Source organism: Oculina patagonica, chromosome 4 (genome assembly GCF_052425735.1).
Source record: "Oculina patagonica isolate OP01 chromosome 4, crgOcupat, whole genome shotgun sequence".
In the NCBI taxonomy this organism is placed as follows: Eukaryota; Metazoa; Cnidaria; class Anthozoa; order Scleractinia; family Oculinidae; genus Oculina; species Oculina patagonica.
In genome coordinates, this window is record NC_135761.1 from 41,970,645 (window position 1) to 41,979,411 (window position 8,767).

The 8,767-nt window shown below is 38.3% G+C and overlaps 1 long non-coding RNA gene across 1 annotated transcript; it reads right to left on the bottom strand.

Annotated features, from left to right (window-relative positions):
• Positions 1-3,501: 3,501 nt before the first annotated feature.
• On the bottom strand, positions 3,502-4,604 carry LOC144648741 (uncharacterized). Its single transcript, XR_013569760.1, has 2 exons — positions 4,017-4,604; positions 3,502-3,730 (listed from the first exon to the last, which is right to left on the bottom strand). It is a non-coding gene; the product is annotated as an uncharacterized LOC144648741 (long non-coding RNA).
• Positions 4,605-8,767: the final 4,163 nt, after the last annotated feature.

Here is an 8,767-nt window from a genome sequence, read left to right on the forward strand (position 1 = left end):
TGCCCATACTGAAGTCATTGACGTCAACTAGATAAACTCCTGACCGTTCGCCGTACAGTTCATGTATATATTTACTGCTAAAATGAACAATTATTTTAAAAGTAACTGAACTTTAAACAATTTCTAACTGTTACAGTTTCTGTTATTGTTAGATACATTTGGTTGTTTCTCAAGAAATTAAATAAGCGCCCTGTCCCGAATAAGCGCCCTGTCTCGAATAAGCGCCCTCCCTCGAGGTGCCAAAAGTAAATAAGCGCCCCGGGCGCTAAATCGAATCATTACGGTAATTAGATTTATTGTATATACATATATATATTTTTTTTAATTTAAGATTTTTATCGCCATTCTTTTTAGTCTTTAGGGTTGCGCCCCGCATGGGTTACTATTTTCCCGTTCGCGCAATTCCTTTTTGGTCCTTTTCTTTTCTTTTATTTGTAAAATTTTAAGACCAATAAAGTTGATAGATTAAGAAACCAAGTTCATATAACAAAGTTGAAAAAAAGGTGGAAATCGTGACGTCAATGAATGATACAACACTCGCAAGGGTGACAAACAGAAAATATGCTACTCTGGTCCCGGATAGAGTGGTGTCTGAAATCTGAGTGGTTTAAAGTTCCAAGTAAAACACTCTCTTCCACATAATAAACAGGGATACATGAGATTGCATGAATATGCAGTGTTTGATCTAGAGCAAGCTCTTGTGGTTATTCATTTTACTTCCAAGATGAACAAAGACCTACTCAAAATTTGAAATTGGTGTTTTGATAATCAATTACTCCTTAATCCGGACAAGACAAAACTTATAATATTCGGTAGTCGCCAGATGGTCACTAAAGTCGAAGACTTTCGTCTTCGTTTATTAGGAAAGGAACTTGTGCCAGTCAAAGTAGTCAAAGACCTCGGTATAATATTAAACTCCAACTTAACATACAACGAGCACATAATTACCACCATCTCTGCATGTATGAAACGCCTTGGCCAGATCAACCAGGTGAAACGTGCCTTTGACCAATGTTCATTGATTATGATTATTAATTCCTTAGTTTTTAGCAAACTTTTTTATTGTTCTAATGTATGGAGCAACACAACTGAACGTAATTTTGATACCGTAATGATTCGATTTAGCGCCCGGGGCGCTTATTTAATTTTTACACCTTGAGGGAGGGCGCTTATTCGGGACAGGGCGCTTATTTAATTTCTTGAGAAACAACCAAATGTATCTAACAATAACAGAAACTTTAACAGTTAGAAATTGTTTGAAGTTCAGTTACTTTTTAAAGAATTGTTCATTTTAGCAGTAAATATATACATGAACTGTACGGCGAACGGTCAGGAGTTTATCTAGTTGACGTCAATGACTTCGGTATGGGCAGTTATCCACAATAAGGGCACTTATTAGAATAGGGGTGCTTATGAGAACAGGGGCGCTAATTAGAATGGGGGCGCTTATTGGAATAGGGGCGCTTATTTACAAAAACACATTCGAAGAGGGGCGTTTATTCGGAAGGGGGCGCTTATTTGAAGGAGGGCGCTAAATCGAATCATTACGGTAAACTCCAAGCGGTTCAGAACTTTGCGTGTCGCATCATTAGCGGAGCCAAAAAAATTCCATCATATTACACAGATACTGAAGGGTTTACAATGGCTTCCAGTCACAGACCAACTTTACTATCGTCAAGCAGTCATGTGCTTTAAGGTCGTGGGGGACAGCTTAGGTTTATCATTATGCATTTATTGAAAGCGTATGCACAAAGTCCAACAACTGACATCGACAACTTTACGACAAGATATTTGCATTAAAATATGAGCACGCGCGTGATTTGATGTGTTTGCGTGTGGAATTGTTTATGTCTTTTTGAAATCACATTGTTCTCACCATAAAAGCGTGTAATATAATTACCATAATTACCATTTGGAAACAGTGTTTTGATCGGGACACCTTCGGAAATTTATCGCGGATATAGAACTTCATGACCTGCCACTGCAGAGAGGCAAACTAGGAATACTGTAGTGTGTCATAACAGAAGCGGAATTTTGCGCATTTAAACCATCATATTTTGCTGGCAGACTTTAAATTAAAAAATCCGCTTCTGTTATGACACACTAGAGGTATTGACTGATCAGTTATTGACAAGATCACAGAGTGTTGTCTCCTAATCGATCCGCAAACTCTGCCACAAAATCATGTTTCTCCCAATTTGTCACTTCCAGGACTAAATCACCGCCGTCAAGTAAAATCTTTCAAGTAAAAGATGACATCCATAATATTCCATCATTTCTTAAGGTCTCTGTAAAATTTGAGCTTAATTGCACCCATAATGGTCGAGAAATAAGCATTTTCAAAGACGCGGGTCAAGAAAAATTTCGCGTAATGAATTTATTCATGCCGTAGGTATCCCCGCGACCTTAAGTGCATGACAGGGAGTGCCCCAGGTTAGTTGACTGAGCAGTTTATTAAACGCTCCGACGTGTCAAAGTGCTCTACTAGAAACGCACAAGCTCTTGATATCCCACTATTCAGATCTGCTAGTGGACAGAAAACCTTTTACTATCAGGTTGTTAGTCTTTGGAACTCTCTGACACCCGAACTTAAACTTTGCCAATTCCAGAGAGAATTTAAACAATGCTTGAAGCGTATACTTTTAGCGGAATTCTTATGTTAATTAATTTTGATTTTTATTATATTCATAGTATATTTACAATATTAACTCTGGAAAGCCTCATCAGGGATGGGTTAATAAAATTTGTATGAATGTATGTATGTATGTACTATTAATATAGACCATAATGCAATGCCACAAAGTGTAAATAAACCATTGGCATGTTTCTAATTAGAGCTAATGTACCATGATTACTTTTTTATGAATATATATATTCTTTTCATTAAATTTCACGTTAACATGTGTTGTATTTCATATTATTTTCTGTAGGAATGCAAGAGATAGGCTTTATAAGGACTGCATCAAAAGAAGAAATCTTACAAAGGCCCAGTGTGCAATTGGTGTCTCCGTAGATGATCATCCCAATATATCAGCCCTCAAAGAGTTATTCATCCATTTCTTAAATGGCGCAAGCCAAGAAACAGTCGCCAAGGCCAAGAGAAAAGATGATAACAGCCAACAATACAGTGTAAGGCTCTGCTAGGTAAAATAATGTTATGCATTAGGACATAGTTAGTAGAGGTGACTGGTTAGGAAAACCGGCAAACATCAAAGAAGCAACTCTTTGTTACGTTTTTCGCGTGGTCACGTGATCCTGACCGTGCACACAGAAATCAACAAAACAAGATGGCGGATGGATATGCGAGCGGATAGAGAAACAAATCGTTAGATATTAGGTCAAATTTACAGTTTAAGAAGTTCAGATTTGTATGATTTCAAAGTTTAGTGTGTCAAGATAGATCATCAGGACAAGGGAAAGCGACCATGACTTCAAAGCTTTACTGGCCAACGATCGGGTGTTTACCTGTGAGAAACACTTCGAAGCCGAAGACATCGAAATATGTAAGTGTAAGCCGTGCGACGCGAGCGGTAAACGTCGCCAACGGCGGAGGCCTAAGCGGAGGCACAACGCCAATTCTAAATGGATGCAAGGACTGGACTTACACGAACTTTATTGAAAACATAGAAAGCTACGTACAAAAAAAACGATAACAAGTTTAAAACGGTAATAACAACGGTAATAAAAACGATATTAAAACGGTACAAAAGAAACGGGAATGAGTTACATTCTGCAAAAAGAACGATTACAGCTATAAGTTACAAATAATCAGAAATCATACAGTGATAAACCAAATATTTACATACAGTACAATAAAAGGAAACGAAAGAACAAACTAAATAACATAATAAACATGAAGAGAACTGACGAATTACACTTTGCAACTGTAGACAAATGAACAGGACTTAATCCTAATACAAGAATCAAATACATTGTAGCTGTGCAAAGCAACAAAACGAAGCAAACCGAAACACTAATAATCCAACGAACTCTAGCCAACAGAGATTCGTACTGACCTGAACAACGGCACAAACAGCAATCTACCAGAGGACTAGCAAGCCCCTCTGGGGAGCTAGGCTCCACAGCTAACTCGATTAAACTGCACGAAACTACTTGTATTTATACCCAAACAACAGTACACATTTGTCTATGTGACCGGAACTGGAAATTAATTACATCACAATAACGTACAAGGGGATTAATCAACGCCATTGACCAAAGTCTAACTGATAACTAAAAGTGTTGACAACAGAAAACAGAAACATGACTAGTAAACCCACACACAGGATTTACCTAAAGGAACTGGGTGTTTACCCACTTAACCACTCCTACAGTGAAAGCAACACAAAACTAAACAATACTAAGCGAGTTAAATCCTACAATTACATTATCTGACCTCCAAAGTACTCTAAACAATAACGCAACAACTTCCTAGACGGTGAGAGTAAACTGATCTGCTCACGTCTGCAACATTACGTAACAGGTCACGGATAAAAATAAAACAACAGTACAGCCGTACTGAGAAACGCACAAGAAAACTATTTCTAAAATAGCTTAGAAAATTGTTTAGAAACTTCGTTTAAAAACAAGCAAAGTGACACTGTCACATAAGTCTTGACTCCGAAGTACTTTGAACTTTTGTTGTCGAAGCTTCCATTGATTTTGTTGATTCTGGTCAATTCGTGGCGAATCTACAGTTCGATTACCGTGTTTTGGTTACTACAACCATGGCTCCATTGTGAGTGTGTTTAAAATATCTGTCCTTTGATTTACGTTGCAGTTCATTCGAAAAAAATGACAAAGAAGAAACTTCGATTTGGCGCCATTCCAAAGTTGAACATGCCGAGAAAAAGCCACCAGACTGCAAAGCCAGAGCCAAGACCCGAGCGATCTGTTGTTAGGAACATTGAGGAGCCTTCAGTTAAAGTCTGCTACAAGACATTGAACGAGTTTTCCCAACGCTTATCGCAGCTAAAAAGCCTCCATAACTGGAACATTAGAAATTACATTACAAATTACAAATTTCATACAACCCTTAAAGTCCTAAGATTGATCAAAATCAAATTTCTCCTTGAAATGACAATGATATTTGGTATGTGTATTGAAAGTTGAAATTAATTCTCCTAAATTTATTGCATGAAATGCATAGATAACACTAAGGAGAATTTTTATGTTGATCATTGGGCTTTAATGTTGGGATAAGTCACCTCTTTGTTGTTCGTTCTCGTTACAACTTCTACTGATTTCCTTGCGAAGCGCCTTTGCTTTAGTATGCTTTGCCTTGATCTTATAGCGATGAACTATATCCGGCCTTGACAAAAGCGAACGAGCGCACAAATACATACAAGCTCACAATTCCATGCAAGACATTCTTGCAAACATGGCAGTCTGGTTCAAGTTCTGCACTTGATATAATTGAGTTATAGTTGGCAATGATGTCACTATCAATAATTGCCTTGTGAAAACTAATTGCCCCCTTCTTCAAGCTGTTGGTACAAATATCTGCTCAACTCATTCCTTAAATATGCAGCAAACATTTTACTTTCTAACACATTGCAAAAAGGTTCGGGCTTAAATGTTGCTGCTGTTCGCTGTTGTGTTTTGCAGCCTTGTGTCTCTCGTAAATTCCTCTTGTTTTATACTTTTTTCCACAGTCATTGCAAACAATTTCGTGGTGCTCAACCTACAAAAATATCACCAAAAACGATTACATTAATAACTTTTCGCGAAGAACATAAAATTTAGCAGCTGGATTTTCTGGAAAGCTTTCCGCGACTCACTGGAGTATCGTAAAGAAATTATCTGCTACAAATTTTAACACTCGAACCGCATATAAACATGTTGCTATTACCCAGACCGCTTGAACTTCGACACCAAGCATTCATTTAAGCATTTCTTGATTCATAGGGATCCCAGAGAAAATTTATGTCGACGAAAAGGCAATAAATAGGCTTAGATTTTAGGCAAGAGTTGCTTGGATTCCGTTTGTTGACACAGGTTATACGAGTCGCGATCGTGCAGTCAAAGTGAAACAAATTTAAGCTTGGCAGTGCAAAAGTACGGCTCAAAATTACAATCTTTATACTTACATTACCAACTGCGACCGAAATTTGCTCTTCTATATCTTCATCTCCTTCACAATTCCTATAATTGCCTCTGAGTCTTCTCCCAAAACAAACAAATCGGCTGCACAGTCCGCCATCTTGAATGAAACTGTGCACGGTCGGAGTCACGTGATGGGTCGGTTCGACATCGGCGGCCGCGCTTTTGTTTTGCCCTTTGAAGTGTGCCGGTTTTCCTAACCAGTCACCTCTACTAACTATGATTAGGAGTGATAGGATTTTTTTTATAGCATATGAGGGTGAGTTGCAACAAAGCATACCCCCACTATCGTACAAAAGGGCGGATGGACCCCTCTCTCCAGAGTTTTCATTCTATTAAGGTACAGAAAAATTAATTTGCAATTAGTAAGCGTATAGCTTACTCTGCAAGATGACATAATTTTTGTTGGCTCATTAGAGCTGCCATTTTGGATCCGTCATATTGGAGCTCACCATTTTCTTAGATATATACGTCAGTTTGTGAAGCTGTTACTGGCTTCAAATAAACTAATGTTTGTTTTTCACCCTCACAAGAAACAACACTTAAACCAAGAAATAAGATAGCTAGTCATTATTTATTGTATCTCTTTTTACATTCAAAGTACATGTAACCACGTTGTTTTGGAAATAAAATTAGTCATATTGTCTTTTAAGCTGTGATTCTCATATTAACATACAAATTTGCTACTATTCACACTGCATACATTAAAGCAACGCATTTAAGATTAGTGCACATGAATAAATTAACACTTTGGCTCAACTGTTGTATGGTGCAGATCGTTTTTTTTTTCGTTCCTCGTGTTCCTTCTTTTTTCTCATTTAATGGCGGACGTACAGTATCCTGCAGGACAAGGATCCCCTGATCAAGGAATTCAACCAGCCGACAAACTAGCAGCTCAAGCGGCTGGTGGTCAAGTAGCTCAAGTAGTTCAACAAGTTGTTGGACAGGATGCTTTGCCGGTGGCTGAACACGTGGCTCAAGAAATTCAACAAGTCGCAGCACAAGTACCTCAACAAGCAGGTGGGACAAGCTCAACCCGGAGAGTTGGAGGTAGAATATGTTTACTTTTTTTTATAAATTACGAGCAGGGACAACCGCGGTAACCCTTTATTTGTCTTCTTCTTTGCTTGTGTTCAGTTTTTCTGCTTATTCATTGCTCGCGCTTTAGTCATTTTTGTTTGTTGTTATTAAGCTTATCGGTAAGTCGAGTGTATTTTGGGTCTTGGCGGGTTTTTATGGGTGACTATATGTTGTTAATGTCGGTAGCGTGTATATTTTTTCTCATGGATATGAGAATGTTTGTTATCGGCTTGGTTATTATTCTTTTGTTGTTGTTGTTATTGCTGTTCAAAACTGTTAGCGGTGGCGTACCGCTGGTAATTGTTTGACGTTTCTATAGAATGTTGAAACTTTACCAAAGCAAAACAATAGCTCTAAGATGGTGTCAAACTTTAAGTGACAAAATATATATGTATTATAAAAGGCAATGGGGTGAGTGTTCACCAGGAACAGTTAAAATGGGAGAGTGTTCACCACAGAAAAGGGCAATAGGGTGAGAGTTCTCCATGAGAAAAAGAGCGATGGGGTGAGAATTCACCATAGCAAAATAAAGAGCAGTGGGTGAGAGTTCACCATGGAAAAGAGCAATGGGGTGAGAGTTCACCATAGTAAAGATAAAGAGCAATGGGTGAAAGGTCACCATGAAAAAACAGTAATGGAGTGAGTTCACCATAAAAAGAGATGCGAGTTCACTATGTACAGACCTTGGGTAATAGTTCCCCAGGGTAACAAAAAGAGCAATGGGGTGAGAGTTCACCACAGAAACAAAGCCGTTTTTAATGGTCACACAGTTTTATGGAAAAAATAATGAAAATTGGATCTTGGGCCGCGCTCTCAAGTACAGCAAGATTTGTAATCTAAGTCACGTCAGCAAAATTTTAACAGCTGTTGGTTGTCCACTCGAAGGGGTTCTTACACAATGACATCAAACAAAATAACGTGCTTCTGCATTGGAACCCACCTAAATGGCATGCCATCTTGGTGGATATTGGAAAGAGCTGACCATAAGAAAACCCAAAAAGTGCAATTTGACAGAGCTACAGCGAAGCCATTATGCAAAATGTCATCCATGCATCGCGCCTGAGCTCGTGAAAGGCATTCAACAACAATCAGTTGCTTCGGATGTCTTTTCGCTGGGGATGATGTTACTTCTTTTTGATAATTCAAAAATTGAGCTGCCTCAAAATTTTTATGCGCTGTGCCAGGACTGTAGGTCAAAAGAGCCAGTTCAACGCCCAGAAATAATAGGCTTACAAAATTCGCGAAGTGGCTGTTAAACAATTAGTCTGCCCCCAGGATCGGTGATATACAAATGAGCCTTCTGCAATTTACTTTTTAAAACACTGAAATTGGCAACCTTAAAGCACTTGAATTAGAGAAATCATGTTCGGCAGTGAAGGATTTTTTAGAATAAACTTTGTACTGTTGATACAATGTGTAATTTTAGAACAAAAACATGCAATGGTCTCTTTGATTGATTTTATAATTGAGAAACGCGACTCGTCATGGTTGATGAAAGGCCTACTAAACAATAATTATCCGGCCGCCTATTTGAGCCTTGGTGGTACAGTGATGTCTTTGGGTTACCAAAGGATCATCAAGGTAG